Source organism: Calliopsis andreniformis, chromosome 3 (genome assembly GCF_051401765.1).
Source record: "Calliopsis andreniformis isolate RMS-2024a chromosome 3, iyCalAndr_principal, whole genome shotgun sequence".
Classification (NCBI taxonomy): domain Eukaryota; kingdom Metazoa; phylum Arthropoda; class Insecta; order Hymenoptera; family Andrenidae; genus Calliopsis; species Calliopsis andreniformis.
In genome coordinates, this window is record NC_135064.1 from 8,480,339 (window position 1) to 8,495,105 (window position 14,767).

Here is a 14,767-nt window from a genome sequence, read left to right on the forward strand (position 1 = left end):
TTGAATTTTAATCTTCCGCTAATTGCAAGCCCAATGAAGCGCTTACTTTTTCCATGTTACATACAGATACTCTTCTGCTTTTATTTTATTAACATTTACATACGTTATTGTTTTATTTGATAAATTTAATAATTGATCTTGTATCAAATAACCTTTTTCAATCAACACACGGAACAATTAATAACATGATGGTTCATATCATATCCACTATTCATATCCAAAATTCGTTGGAAGTTATAAAGTATCCATTTCAATATTGTCAGATTTTATAACAGAGTTAGGAATATGTTCCAAACATTTAACATGAGGAAAGCGTTCGTCTATGTGCAGTAATTCTCCAATATTTTATTTCTATAATACAAAATGAATAATAGTGTATGTAGTATTCTAATTATTCACTTAATGAAACATAAACTGATGTACTAACAATTTCTGTTAAAGTGTACATTAAAGAACAATGGTTTAATATATTTTTCGGTCAAGTTTGTAGAAAATAAAAATTATTTATAAAAAATACGTATAACACTATTATAATATATTTCTATTAATATCCTGTGGTAAATATATGCAACTGTAAATAAAACAAATTATTACCCGTCCAATTTCGAATCAATTATTTTATCGCTAGATACTGGCGCAATAATTATTCCGAATATTAGAAATGACGTTTTCTATTTCTAAAATATATCACATAAAATTCTATTTTATAACCATTAAATTAAAGAAGAGTTGACCTAATTTAAGAGGCGAAAATATTGCTTCATTTCAATACATTAGTTCAGAGAACGAACAAGAAATTCGTTCATGATGAGAAATATATGTGAAACTTGGAGAAAGTTTTTGTTTCTTATTTTTTATTAGATTCCTTCATCTTTGCTTGTTGTTATAGGGAAGCAACCGAAGCGACGCGATGTTGACATGGTTATTAATATTATGGAGAAACGCGATATGCAAGCAATTGTCCGGTGAACGTTGACGAACCGCATTGATAATTAATTTCAGTTTCAATGCAGCACCAGTGACGCTTGAAGAATTTGGATATATGCGCGTCGACTCGGTTAAATAAATTCGCGCTCGTCATGACGCTGTCGTTCCATATTTTCTCTGTTAATTCATTTGGCAAACATTTCATTATAATTTCTCTCTAGGCAGTATTACATCGGTTGGGAAAATCAGGGAATGTTAATAACGAAGTTTCAATGGATAATCACGAAATCTAAGAAAATTATTGACTGAAAAGGCAAATATTTTAATACTTATATATACTGAAAATACAGTTTAATTATAATTGAACGAAATATGTACTTTATTTATTATAGTTATTTAGTATTTAGATATAAGATCAGAGTAAGATGGCCATGCTAAGCAAATATCGTGAGTTTGTTCTTAAAAAGAAAAAAAGATCACAGAATTTGACCTAAGAAATGCATTAACCAAAAACGAGATCATTTATTATTTCAGCGGTGTTCAAATATTATAATAAGGGCCATGTCTTGCCTGCAGGAAATACTCGAAAGTTGCAGCCCCCATTGAAACGATTTTATGCAATAGCACAAGTTGTTTAAAAACAAGTATCAGAAATTTTAAAGGGTGAGTCTACATTTCAAAATAGAACAAAAATCAGGAATGACGAAATTGCGTTTGAGAATTAATTTCAGAGTTATTAAGTGCTTCAAAACTGCCTGAAATTCACGTGAAACGTATTTGACTTGAGACTTATGCTACTGACTTCGCGTACCTAACTTAGGGCTTATTTTACTAAACTTGATGTGTCTAATTTGGAATTTATTCTGCTAAATTTGTTGTGTTTGACTTGGGACTTATTCTACTCTCTTAATTATGCCTGACCTGTGACTTATTCTACTGACGTCACTGTGTCCGACTTGAGACCTATTCTACTGCCTTTGCTATGTCTGACTTGGGATTCATTCTACTAACGTCACTGTGTCTGACGTGAGACTTATTCTACTAGCTTTGTTGTAACATAGAACAGATATCTTTCTTTCAGAATAAGTGTACTATAAATCAATTTTAATAATGTGAACTCAGGAGCTACAGAAAATGTTCAGAAGATCTATTGATTTGTATGGAATTCCATTTTCAATTATTTTCATTGATTTATGTATTTCTAGCTGTAATTGTCTAGCTGTTTAATAACAATACAAGAATATAATTACTTCTCATAACATTATGGTGCTGCAACTTTCTAGTTTCTGAACTTTTTACCGACTAGCACTGTACGATAGAAATCGTAAATACTCTTCAACCCAAATTCGCTGTAGATTGCCTATGTTTTAAATATTCTTTTATGTTCCTCTAGATATTTCTCCAAAGGATGGCTAAAATAATTTCTCTTTTGACGTTGAATTCTGGTCACCTTTTTCCGGCGCCATACGCCGTACCGAGCAACGCCCAGAATTAATGGCACGCATTTCCCCTTTCGGGTCACGGTTCATTCGCTGAATTCCTAATTAGAATTTCAACGAGATACATCACCTCGTTCGCTCCCGCGAACACAACTTCTCCAACAGTCGGCGACCATTATCTACGCAACCGATTGCATACGTTCCCTCAGCACAGATAATCTGTTTTCTTCTCGCGGGATTATCCTTCCTCGCTTTTCTTCTCATCTCCTTACGATCTGTCGAGCGACCTAATTTAATTACCCGAGACATTTCGTTTCACAACCACTCGAGATGGAGAAAGGCACAAGCATAGACTTTAAATGAAATGCTTCGGTACAGCGGAGAGGAGCTTACTGTGGATTTGTTACGAAATTCGTTGTGAATTGAGACAAACGTTCAACCGCAGTGTTTCTTTATCTCCAATTTGTTCCTTCAAAAAACCTGTGTTTATACGAGAGACTGTCCTTCTTTTTGCAGTTTATATCCTGAATATGGGAAACACTTTGTAGGACTAGTAGATGTAGATTGGACTATTAGGATAAGGGTCCCAATTGCTACACCTCGTTTCCTCTGTCCCATTCTTTTTTATTTTCGTATATAACAAGATATAGAATGTTTAAACTGAAAATATTTTATTTTATTAAGAAAATGTAAAAATGTTCATTTTAATAGTGCTATAACTTGTTATGCACTCACACAGTAACTGATACTTTTACAAATAGCCTACAGAATTGCCTAACAGGAGACAGTAATATTTTACTTCCAATTAAATAATGAACTCACAGCGATGGCACCTCCACTTTACATTAACTGCTGATAAAGCAGCTAAACTTATATTTAATTGTGTCATATAATAGTAATTTTAGAAAAGGTGTTGTGTGTTCTTTAGTAGCTGTTTCAGTTCTACATTTTCTTTGCTACAAGTTTGTGAAAAAGATTTTATATCCTATTGATTCTATCGCGTGGAAGCGAATTTTCTTCAAATCTCCGTTCTGACCACCTCGAAGTTTTTAGACGTGCTAATGTTCTGGGATTTTTGAAGGTAGCTGGTACGATAATCCTCTAAATCTTCCCAAACCATTGTTCGTAGTTCATAACTGCCATGGTACCGCTATTCAAAACCTACATATTTACAGTTCTTTTCAGTGTGTGCAGTCGACATAAATTCTAAAGATGGAGTTGCATTGTGAAACTAGTTTCTGCGAACATTAATTTAACCCTTTCACACGTAATGTTGTACCTATACAAAATTGTGTTTAAACTTACGAAAACTTAGTAAATATATAACGTTTTTATACAGCAGAGATAAATTACTTAAAACGCTTGTATGTAGATAGAAAAAAATGACATAAGACAAAGTTTGGAATGGAGCATGCTCTGATATTAATTTTATTCATTTCTATGCAATTCGTGAATCTGAACAATTTAACTATACGTATTATTATCTATGTCATACTTCATCCTTCTAAATGCACTAGTGGAGGCATTTTTTTCTACAAGAAAATATTGAAGGACTTATGCCTTAAAAATATTAATGTAGAAGTTACTACAAGTTTAAGTTTCAAGATATATAAATCGTTTAACCTTCATAGTATCGGGGTTAAAACCTGGGGAAGATCTATGTCTCAGTCGGTATTATGAAGATTAAAGAAGTATTTTGAAAGAAACACAAAAAGTTACTCTAATTAAAATTAGTAATTAGAAGAATTAAGGTTTTGCTAAAAACAAATGCTTCTAAAAACACTTCTGTTAGTAACGGCAGTAGAAAAACGAAACAAGGTTACTAAAGCTGATTACGAGAAATAAACTAATTTCCATAAGATGATTATATTATACATTTTTAAATATCATTTTAGCAAAATAAATATCATTATAGCAAAAACAAGTTTCTGTTGTTTCCATTCTTATCTTTCATATTCGTTACCTATTAAGAGTATAAAAGACTCTTGCTACAGCATAAAAGCAGTTTTCATGAGAACAATCACAAACTAAATTATATTAATGGTTGTCATCCTTCGCCTGTATGCACGTTATGAACATATAAAACGTACTAACGTTAGTGTGCAAATATTTACTCTTTCCCAAACAACGTATAAAGTCCTTTGCAATTATTTTGTGACTGTCTTCTCTGTACGGTCTGAATAAGAAGTCATCCTAAAGCTGAGTCTACATCATATAACATGACATGTTATGTAACAATGTTATAAACCTTGTTAGAAAAAGAAAACAAAACGTGTTATATAACTAAATTAGAATCAAATTTGTTGTATAATAATGTTTTGTTACGTAATACAGACACAGTTTAACAGTCGACTGAATTATATTTTATTTGTAACATAAACAACTTTGTAACTTTCATTTTCCTCTTATAGTGAAATTCGTCAAATTCATTTATCTATATTTAAATAATTTTCCCACGATCTGAGAGCGTTATTGCCACAACGCGATGACACATCTTTTAATGCATGCATTAATGCAACGAATAAATTATAAGGTGTATATTTTAAAAGACTTGATTAAAGGTAATTTCGTAAATAAATATGATTTTAATATTCCCTGACCAAGCCCCAATTATACACCTGATCTCAATTCGACAGGTTCGCTTGGCCTTTCGAGGTGACATCCTGCTTCCTTTCACAATTCAGTGAAATGCATGAACTATTAGGATGCAACACAATATTCTTATATTTTAAGTTAGTTTATCGCAAGACTATTAAGAACTCTGTCATACGAGCATTAACGGATGATTGTATGTGTGTTTTTCTTATTTTCAACTGGGAAGACAAGGAAAAACATAAGACGGATGTCGTAACGTCCGTTATATTAACATTCGTGTGACTAGGCTCTAGGAGATAATTAAAAAAGATTAGAAGCCATTGAATACTTATCATTTAGCACGATTTAGAAATTTAGATTATTTGTATGTCGTATAAAGCAAAATACATTTCAGTGAAATATCATTAAAACCAATTAAGGTATGAAATTTCTGTTCGTTAAGGATTGTTTGGTATCAAGCCAAACGTTAATTGATTCGAGTAATTTCGTGGTCTGTGTAGGTTAAAATTATGTGAGAATTCACTTGATTTCTCAGGTTAATTAAGTAAATCTTTAAACCACTTAATGAATTCTAGTTGTAGATTAAGCTCGACTTTGCAACAAATCAGTAACAAAATATTCCTGTTTAAGACCAAATTTGTTTGCTATCTCTATAAATTTCCAAGTAAATGGATTATGATGTCCCACATAAATTAAACAGTAAAACTGAACACCGAAATAAGAAACTAAATTTCAGCCATACTAGAATGCAAAACTGCTGGTGCACCCTAGCTGGATTTAATTACTAGCGTCTGCGTTTAAATTGTAAAAAATATACTACATATAAGCACATGACACATGGCTAGAATGCAATATATATTTTTTCAAAGTTTCCTTTTATATGAAATTTTGAAAAAAAATATTGCAAGTAAGTTTTATTTTTCATGTATTACAAATATTATAATAGACTTCATTACTCATTACACAATAAAAGAATGGGAATTTGCGTAAAGAAAATGCAACCTGCAAGAATTCAATTTCGAGTACATGATCACAAATACATTAACAGCTATAGACACATAAATGAACGAATCACAATAATAATAAAATGGAAAAAATAATTACAGTAGAATGCACCACTAATTTGCCATTCAAAGATGACTACATGCCTTTCTCTTGTTCCTTTAAGTTTCACCCTTAATCTTTAAAGGTGTAATTAATGCACCATCCTTTGGTTTCGCGATTCCATATTAGAAACGTTGATTTTTGAAGTCGACAAAGATTGCGCGGCGAAATCGCGAGTATCGATTCCACGACATCGAAAGAAAAGCCCGCAGCACACAGACTCCTCTCACAAGGGAATTCTACGAAGTGTGCACCGACTTTTTGTTCAATTTTTCTTCAGATGCAGAGCAGGACTAACAATACTTTCACAACGTAGGAAAGAGCGTCTTTGCCTCGTTTCCAAGAAATTAATTATTGAAGATGTGCAATTTTCTGTATATCTATCACACTACTGGTTTTTTGAGAAAATAATTTAATACTCTTTTATAAAGATCATCGAGATATAACAAATAATATATTAAAGAAATATATGGCTCTATTTAAAAAAATTAAGGCGATCCATTTTCGTAAAATGAAAAAATATTTCGGAAATTTAAATCATTGTAATTTATTGATGACAAAATACGAATACATTTCATGTATTAAATTTTTCTGTTAAATCTAACATTGTTAAATCTCTGTAAATTTCGTTAAATCTAACACTGGAAATGGTCCAAAAGTCGTGGATACCATTACGCTGTACATCCCTATAGAAATTTTCACATTTTCTACAACTGATTTCTCAAAAATCAGGCAGAGATGTTCCTACCTACTTTGTGAAAGTGTTTTGCTTGCCCTGCCCTACATTTAAGAAAAATTGAACAAAAAACTCGGTGCACGTTTCGTAAAGTTCCCTTGGCAGAGGGCGCGTGGCCTCTTGCAAAAGATAGGAAATTCATTTGGACGGGATGATATCCAAGGGTTGTTTAGATAATGCCCTGCAGGGCAGAAGCAGTCGTTGAAACGAAAGCTGAAGGATTCGCGTGCTCGGACGCAGTCAGGCAGATTTAGGTTGGCTGGTCGATGCTCACAGTTCCTCTGCTTTCGTGCAATCGATGCGCTCGTCTATCAAGATGCAAGAAGCGTCTACTATACACTGGAACGTCCGATTTAAATGTACACACGCAACCGATCCTCGAGTTATCAGAGACAGGAACAAATTTGGTGGAGCCCGAAGAGTTAGTAACGACGAACCTTAGAGATTAGGCATATACAATGGTATTTAGTTTTGACAAAAATGGAAGTAGGTTACATTGGAATCCTCACCACGAGTTTCATCGACACGACTTTTGTTGATAAGAATCCACCAGCACAAGCCTCAAAGTATCATCCAGATTGGTCACATTATAGGAATTTAAATGGTATGAATTCGAATTATTTGGCTAATCTGAACTGGGCATAGCTGATAGGAGTGTTAACCGACAACAGTAATTGTTGAGATACGCAATCTAGGAGGTCATGCTTAGAAACAAGTGAATCTTTAATCTCTACTCTCTTTGCAATATTCTATATTGCACTTAAACAAGGATGTGGTACTACCGAGATGAGTAAAAGATATCTAATTAACATAGGTCTTAAAATTAGTCCTTCATCTATCCTATATCAGTTTTGTTCTAGAATGGAAGAAGGACATGTCGAACATGTATAACAAATATAAAAGCAAACTTCTGTATTTTTTATCGTAAGAATTGGTTCTAGAATTCATGTTGCTTAGATATTTTTAATTTCTCTCGATAAAACTGATGGGTGTGAAGTTACAGATCTTTTCTTTTAAATACGTTGTATAGTGTAATATGTCCTTAACTGCAGTGACTTTTGGTTTTCAGCTGTGACTTCATTGCCCTAACAGTTTTTGGAACTGATTTCACAGAGAAAATGATAATCAAAATACCTATTGTATCGTATTATTCTTATACTTTATATCTCTCTTTGTAGTCCTTGGGCTATTCAATACTTCTTGAAAAATGCCTTGCTCCAGTAACTACAACGATAATGCCCTGAATTAGCCACAGCTATGGATACATCACTATACCTACATATATTCAGAAACAGACTAAGTCCTAAAGGCTTATGTGTAATCCATTCTCTTGAAATTCTGCTCAGGATAAAGTTCCATGTAGCCACAAATTCAAGTGAAGTTTTCCAGAACCTCTCCTGTTGTTCCTTTTTGAAGAAGGGCTAATTAGTCCTTGTTCATTTGTTTTATAGTGCTGGCTGCTGGGGATGGATATTAAATGACAGTATCCTTAATAGGTAAAATTTGGGAAAGAAACAGCTTCATGTTTCTTTCTACTACACCCGTTATACATTGAAAAGTCGAAGAACGCAATAAGGATTCTTCGACGACACAAAACTGTTCTAGTGGTCAACAGCGAGGTTCATAACATAGTTCAACATACAGGGTGTAAAGAATATAGGTAGTAATATTTCACTGGGTGCTAGACAGCTCAAATGGAACAGAAAATGCCCTATGACATAATGTAAATTAATGGTCAGAGGATTCTGTAATCTATACTAACAGTCAAAGGATTCTGTAATAAGACAAATACATTGAAGAGCAGTAATAGAACAAAAAAAGTCGTAATACATATTGTTGTATCTCTTGTGGTTTAACTTTTCCAAGGCTATAAAAATACGAAGTGTATCTCGGATATGTTAAATTTAAGGCATGGTCACTGTAAAATGGAGGCAGATCGAACATTAAGCCATATAACATTTTATGTTCCACTTGAGTTTCTCTACTACCCTTCAAAATATATTGTTTGCAGTTTACACTCTGCATTTAATCTAATTATGTCGTAATTTAAATTCTAATTATGTCATAACTTTTACAGAAACAACTATTGTCAAGTTTAATAGTCATAAGAATATCCCTTGTCAAGTGACTCGACATTTTTGTATGAGCTTTTGTTAATTCACAATCACTGTTTTCGTGTTATTATTTTAGTAACCCGAAACTGACACCTATTTAATGAAAAAAGGGTAAACAAGAGAATGAATAGGAAATGCTTCCCCTAAAGATAATATTAATTCACAACTTCATGATTTAATTGGATACAATACTTGTAGACAACACTCACATGAACTGTAGGTATAAAATGGTAAACATTCTGTTAAAAATAACTGAAATCTATTGAACAAAAATGAAAGATGCTAGAGCATTTTCTTGTTCTCCTGAAAAGAATAAAAGATCGTTTTTATTATGAACTTATTGTTTTGTTAATACAATTCAGTGTTCTACAAACATTAATTAATACGATAATTAATGTGGAATATGATATCCATTCCATGAATATTCATGCTATTAAAAAATACATTTTCGTAGAAATTACCCATAAAATTTTATAATTATGAGAAGTCCCACATTAACACGTTCGTTGCCATTGTCGAAGCATTGTCGACGTAGCATGTAATGTTCCTTGTGCCAGGCATCGACAGTGCGTCGATAGAGTATTGGTTAGTCTCTTAAAGGTAGGAATTGGTGACACACGCCACATTAGTACATATTTTACAAAACGCTCTATTTCATTATAACAAAGTATTTATTAATACGCCCAAAGAGAAATGTTTAAATATCGCGACACAAAAAATAAATCACTTGCGCAACTTTCGTCATCAACGTCACAATTTTGAATCCTCTCCCTCGTCTACCACTGACCAAAGGCCCTAAATCTTTGGCCATATCTTGGTTACCTGAACGAGGCTTGAAACGCGTTGAAAAATTAATTGCGTCGCAGCGGGAAATAGGACTCCGCTGCCGCTGGAAAAGAGAACACCTGTCCGTCTCCTAAAACTCGTCAACAGGGAACTTTATGATACTCGAGTCATTGCGAAGTGGCTCGAGTTCGTGGGAAAAACGGTGCACTGGAATTGTAAAAAATGTCGTCGCAATTCGCTGGTCCTGCGAGAACTTTAGTGCAAGGCGGACACGAAACTTCTTGATAGGGGTAAGAAGTTTAACGTGAGTTCATGGTGAATGCAGCGCACAGTAAGGAAGTACTGTTTTCGAGAAAACAACGCCAAGGGCGAGACTGTTTTGCTGGACCGATCTTTGTCCCTGTATTTCAAATTTAATCCACCAAATCCGTTCACTTGGAACGCTCCTTCTCTCATTTCTCGGTAGTTCCCTCGTGTACCTTTGACTGGTTTGGGTTCCTATTTTGCAAAACTTTGGTCAAAATAAATTGATTAACGAGTGTCTTGGGGGAAATATGTCATTTTATTTCGTAGAATCGGGCTTCTTAATGTATGCTATGGTAAAGTAGTATATTTTTTATTCATATTAGAGAGGACTAGAACTAGAATTGATATAAGGCGATTATTATAAGCTTTCATGGGAAAAACTATGTTTCTTCAGTTTGAACAATTTACAAATATCTTCTTTGAAATCACTTTACATAAGTCGACTGTAATTTTATGTAAAAATCAGTATTTATGACATTAGCTTAGAGTTATGTTTTTCCTGACTTGATCTAATGAAAAATTAAAAGCATGATGATTACCATTGAAAAGAAAAGTTTCAGTCATTTACTGATTGAGAATACATTATATATGTAGATAATTGATGCAGTTTTAAATAAATGGGATTCAAAAAACTACAGTTTAGAGACTAAAGAGTAGGTATACTTCTCAGAAAAGACCAAAAAAATTATAAAATGATATTCAATATTTACTTAAAATATAATAACATTTCCAATATTCACCCTTTCTCATTATAGTATAAGATTTCTAAACTAATTTATTCTATAAAACTAAGAAGACAGTTCAAATAAATTACAATTATGTCCCCGCTAGAGACAATGCAACTTCAACGATTATCATTTACGGTTACATCCAGCAATACCCTCGAAGGGAGCTTTTGTAGACATCCATTAACTCCAAGCTTCTTGAAACGTAATTCTACCCTATCAGCTGAACCACATCAATCTGCAGAAAGTGCAATTTTACCCTAACGACTCATTGCACTGAAAGAAAACTCATTTGGGGTGAAACTGCTCTCACGGCAACCTTGCAGGATTCAGTATAACTGCTACTGGAATCGAAGAAACGAATTTCAGACTTGCATCGTAATGCCTAATGACCACTTTCATCGTTTAACGATCAGATCCACTATGTCGAAACGTGACAGGTGAATTGGGACCTGTGTCACGCTTAAGGCAAAAAATGAACCCATTTGTTCCAGACGAGCAATCGCGTAATAGCTGTACGTAATTGGCGCGATGAGACGACCGATTCGGCGAAATTCTACGAGACACGGCGAGGCACGCTTATAAGTTTAAGAAACGGTCACTGACCCACTTTCCTCCAGTGTTCATGTTGAATGAGGATTACGTTGCTCTTGTCCAGTCGTCTTTAGGACGGCTAACAATAAGTATATTCGTAGCGTGCACCTACTTGGTATTACCACGGAGATTCTTATTGTTCGTCCAAGTGAGCGAAGCACAGCGGCTACTGTGCATTGCGCCATTGTTGAGCATTGTTTCGTGGAACTGAACGGCTCCTTGATGTCCTTGCTTTAACACAATTGACGCGTGTGACGCGTGGTAGCAAACGTGCTAAATGGCTGGTTGTCCGAAGGTGGTTAAATGAATCGTTACAAGCTGAAGGGATATGCTTGAGTAAGTTCTGTGGGCAAATGCTAACGCAAGATTCTTAGATACTTGCAGAAGAATTTGCTAGTTCACATATTTTTTATTCACTTTGTAACGCGAAACACACTTGTCTCGAATTAATAAGAATATAGTTATAATTTCCCTTCCTAATAATTATTTCTGTTAATTATGATAATTTTTAAAATAGATTGTTTTTTATTTGACGTGTTATATTTGTATTATTTCAAGAGATCGTTTTTGTAAGTCTGTTAATTTGATTGTGAGAAACTACAGATAACTGAATTCAGTGAATACAGAAGGTGTTGTGGTATAAACAATTTTATTTAAATAAAATATAAATTTTAAATCAAGTGCTTCTTTGAATAATTTCATGAGAAAGTAATAACCACAATAAAGATTCTTTTCTTACGCCAAATTTCATATGATTTCACATGCTTTTTATTCTTACATTTATAAGATAATTTGAATAATTCTGCTAATATCGATTTTTTCAAACATTAACAGATTTGTGGACAGTCGAAATCTTCTAGTCAATATATCTATGTATGATTCAACTTTTATTGATTTTATAGAATGAAAACTCTCTTCCAAGAATAATATATATTTTCTATCTTTCTCTATATGTTGTGAAAACTAATATAAAGAAGTGGTTAAAATAAAAATTTTTATGGGTTCCTCTCCTGTTTTTTCAATTACAAATTAAAAACAAAATAATTGTAATAATTTAAACTTGCTTACTTTGACTGTTACAATTCATTCCTTTAGATTCTGGGAAACTTGCATAAAGGCTGAGATATTTAGAAAAATATATTAAATTATCTCTGTTACTTTTAAAGGTTCGAAGTTATTAAAAAAGTTCTGTGGCTGAAGAAAAATAATTTAGTGATAAATAAGAAGAAATTTTTACATGAATGAATAACTATAATACAATAATTACAACAGCAAAAATAATATAGGTACATAGCAGACTTAACTTGTTTTATGAAAAAATCTTATTTCACCCCATACTTGATATCTTCGAGGTCAAAGTATTCATACTAATGCAACTTTTAACTTCTGGTACCAAAAATATCCACGGATATATTATCAAAATGAAAAAACTCAAATGTTTTGAATTTTCCATACATTAGTACTAATACTAATCTTTGTAGTAGAGGATTGATGCTTAAATTATATAAGCTTAAAACGTTTCCTATTTTCAGATAGAAAACATTTCAAGCATTGCTAATCACTAACATTCTACTCGTTGATTAAGTGTGTTTTTATTGAACATTTTCGATACGGATGTATTATATCGAAGTAATAAAATACAACTTGATAGGTACTTTTTTCAAATTGTTCAATATAAAATACTGAAGTGACATTTTCTTAAACTAAAGTACTAAATTTACTTAACTGCGATCGACAATCATGTACCGACTTTCCCTAGAATTATTTATTAGCTAATATAATTTCGCGAATAAATTTTTCTCTCCTATCAATTTACACGCGTTAAGTCGCTTAAAAGATTTTAATACGAAAGGCTTAAGAACGTATACTCATAAAAAAGGATCTGCGTTCCTCTCTTTCTAGCAGAAAAATGCCATCGCATTATTGCACTTGTGAACGATGGCGCATAAAACCCCTGACTAATAAAATCTTTGAAGATTCTGTTTCAAAGCTTCAACACGCTTAATGAAATTCATCTTCTTTTTTCCTCTTCTTTTTTTTTTTTTTTAAAGGTAGTTTCATTTAACCGTGCACCAGAATCGATCTTCCTGGTGTAATGACGAAGGACCAGAAAAAGATTGAAACTAGGTAGCAGGGGGAAGCAGTCGGAGCCCATTCCTTTTCCTCAGCTTCGTTCGTTTCGCAACAAATTTTATTAAAGGCCAGAATTAATGGCTCCCTTCTCGGTCGTGTTTCTCAGTATAGTCGTGACTGGAAGGAGGACAAGCTATTCTTTCCTGACTCCTGATGCGCAGATTCTGTCCGTTATCGATATTACAGAGTAGAAAACAGTGCAAAGTCTAAATTTAAGCATAGAACGAAATATAAAGAAATATTGAGCCAGCAGTTAGGTACTTATTTCTTATTTTTGTGAATTTAATGAAAAAAAAATTATAGAGGGATATGTCAGATAAGTTGTGAATAACGTGGCTTAGAATGACAATGGAACTTGCCAGGTATTATTATCGAGGATTTTTAAAGACTTTATGGCATAATACACAATGTATTTAGAAGTTACCTGTTGGACAATGGAGTCGGATGAATGACAAAAGAAATGAATCCAGTGGTTAGAGGAAAAGTAAGCAATCTTGAATGTCATTATATGAGTATTTAAACAAATTGATATACTGTATGAAAAACTGAAAGGTATCTAAAGTTATACCTATTTCAAAACTAAAATACAATATTTTTTAAATTTCTACGATTCTCTTATTTGAATTGTATGTCCTTCAGTATGAGTGGTAAAATAGGTGAATAATTCTCTCAAACTTTCTACCTTCGTTGCACGTAACAATGAAATTGAATATAAGATTAGGATTCAAGTAGATTCAAAATACCATTAAGTATCAATTACATCTTAAAAATGTTATCTGTTTGTTTGCTTGATTATTATCAATTGTACAGTAAGGTGGAACGAAACATAGAAACAGAAAAACCTGAACTGGAAAATCCTTCTTAACTGATTCACTGGTCAAATAAAAAACTGAGAGTTAAGAGTTTCAGATTGAGTTTAAATGGTAGTCTGTATCTCTGTTGATGTTATTAGAGTGTTTTGTTATACCGAACATTTTCCCGTATTTCCTAAGAAAATATCCTTTCGGTCCAACAAATATGCTTTCTCGAAAATAATCCTGTCACCCTAAAAAAGGCTTTTGATTGATTAACGATGAATCAGAACCTGAACCAGTACGCTGAAGTAATGAATCAACACAGGACATACACTAGTATTTGATCCTGAAGGTCTCATCAAGTCAACACTCAAAGGTTATTACTTTTATTCCCTTGAATATTTTTCTTCCTTTTCATCTGATTTTAAATATAATAATTTTACAAATTATAAAAAAGTGAAATATTTAAAATATTGTAGGTGCTCAAGAAATTATAATTATATTCAACATGAAT

General features: G+C 32.9%; 1 protein-coding gene across 2 annotated transcripts in view; it reads right to left on the reverse strand.

Annotated features, from left to right (window-relative positions):
- The window catches only part of LOC143188883 (octopamine receptor beta-2R-like), a 76,773-nt gene that overhangs the window by 13,338 nt on the left and 48,668 nt on the right, over nucleotides 1–14,767 (reverse strand). The gene's annotated exons all lie outside the window — the stretch shown is intronic.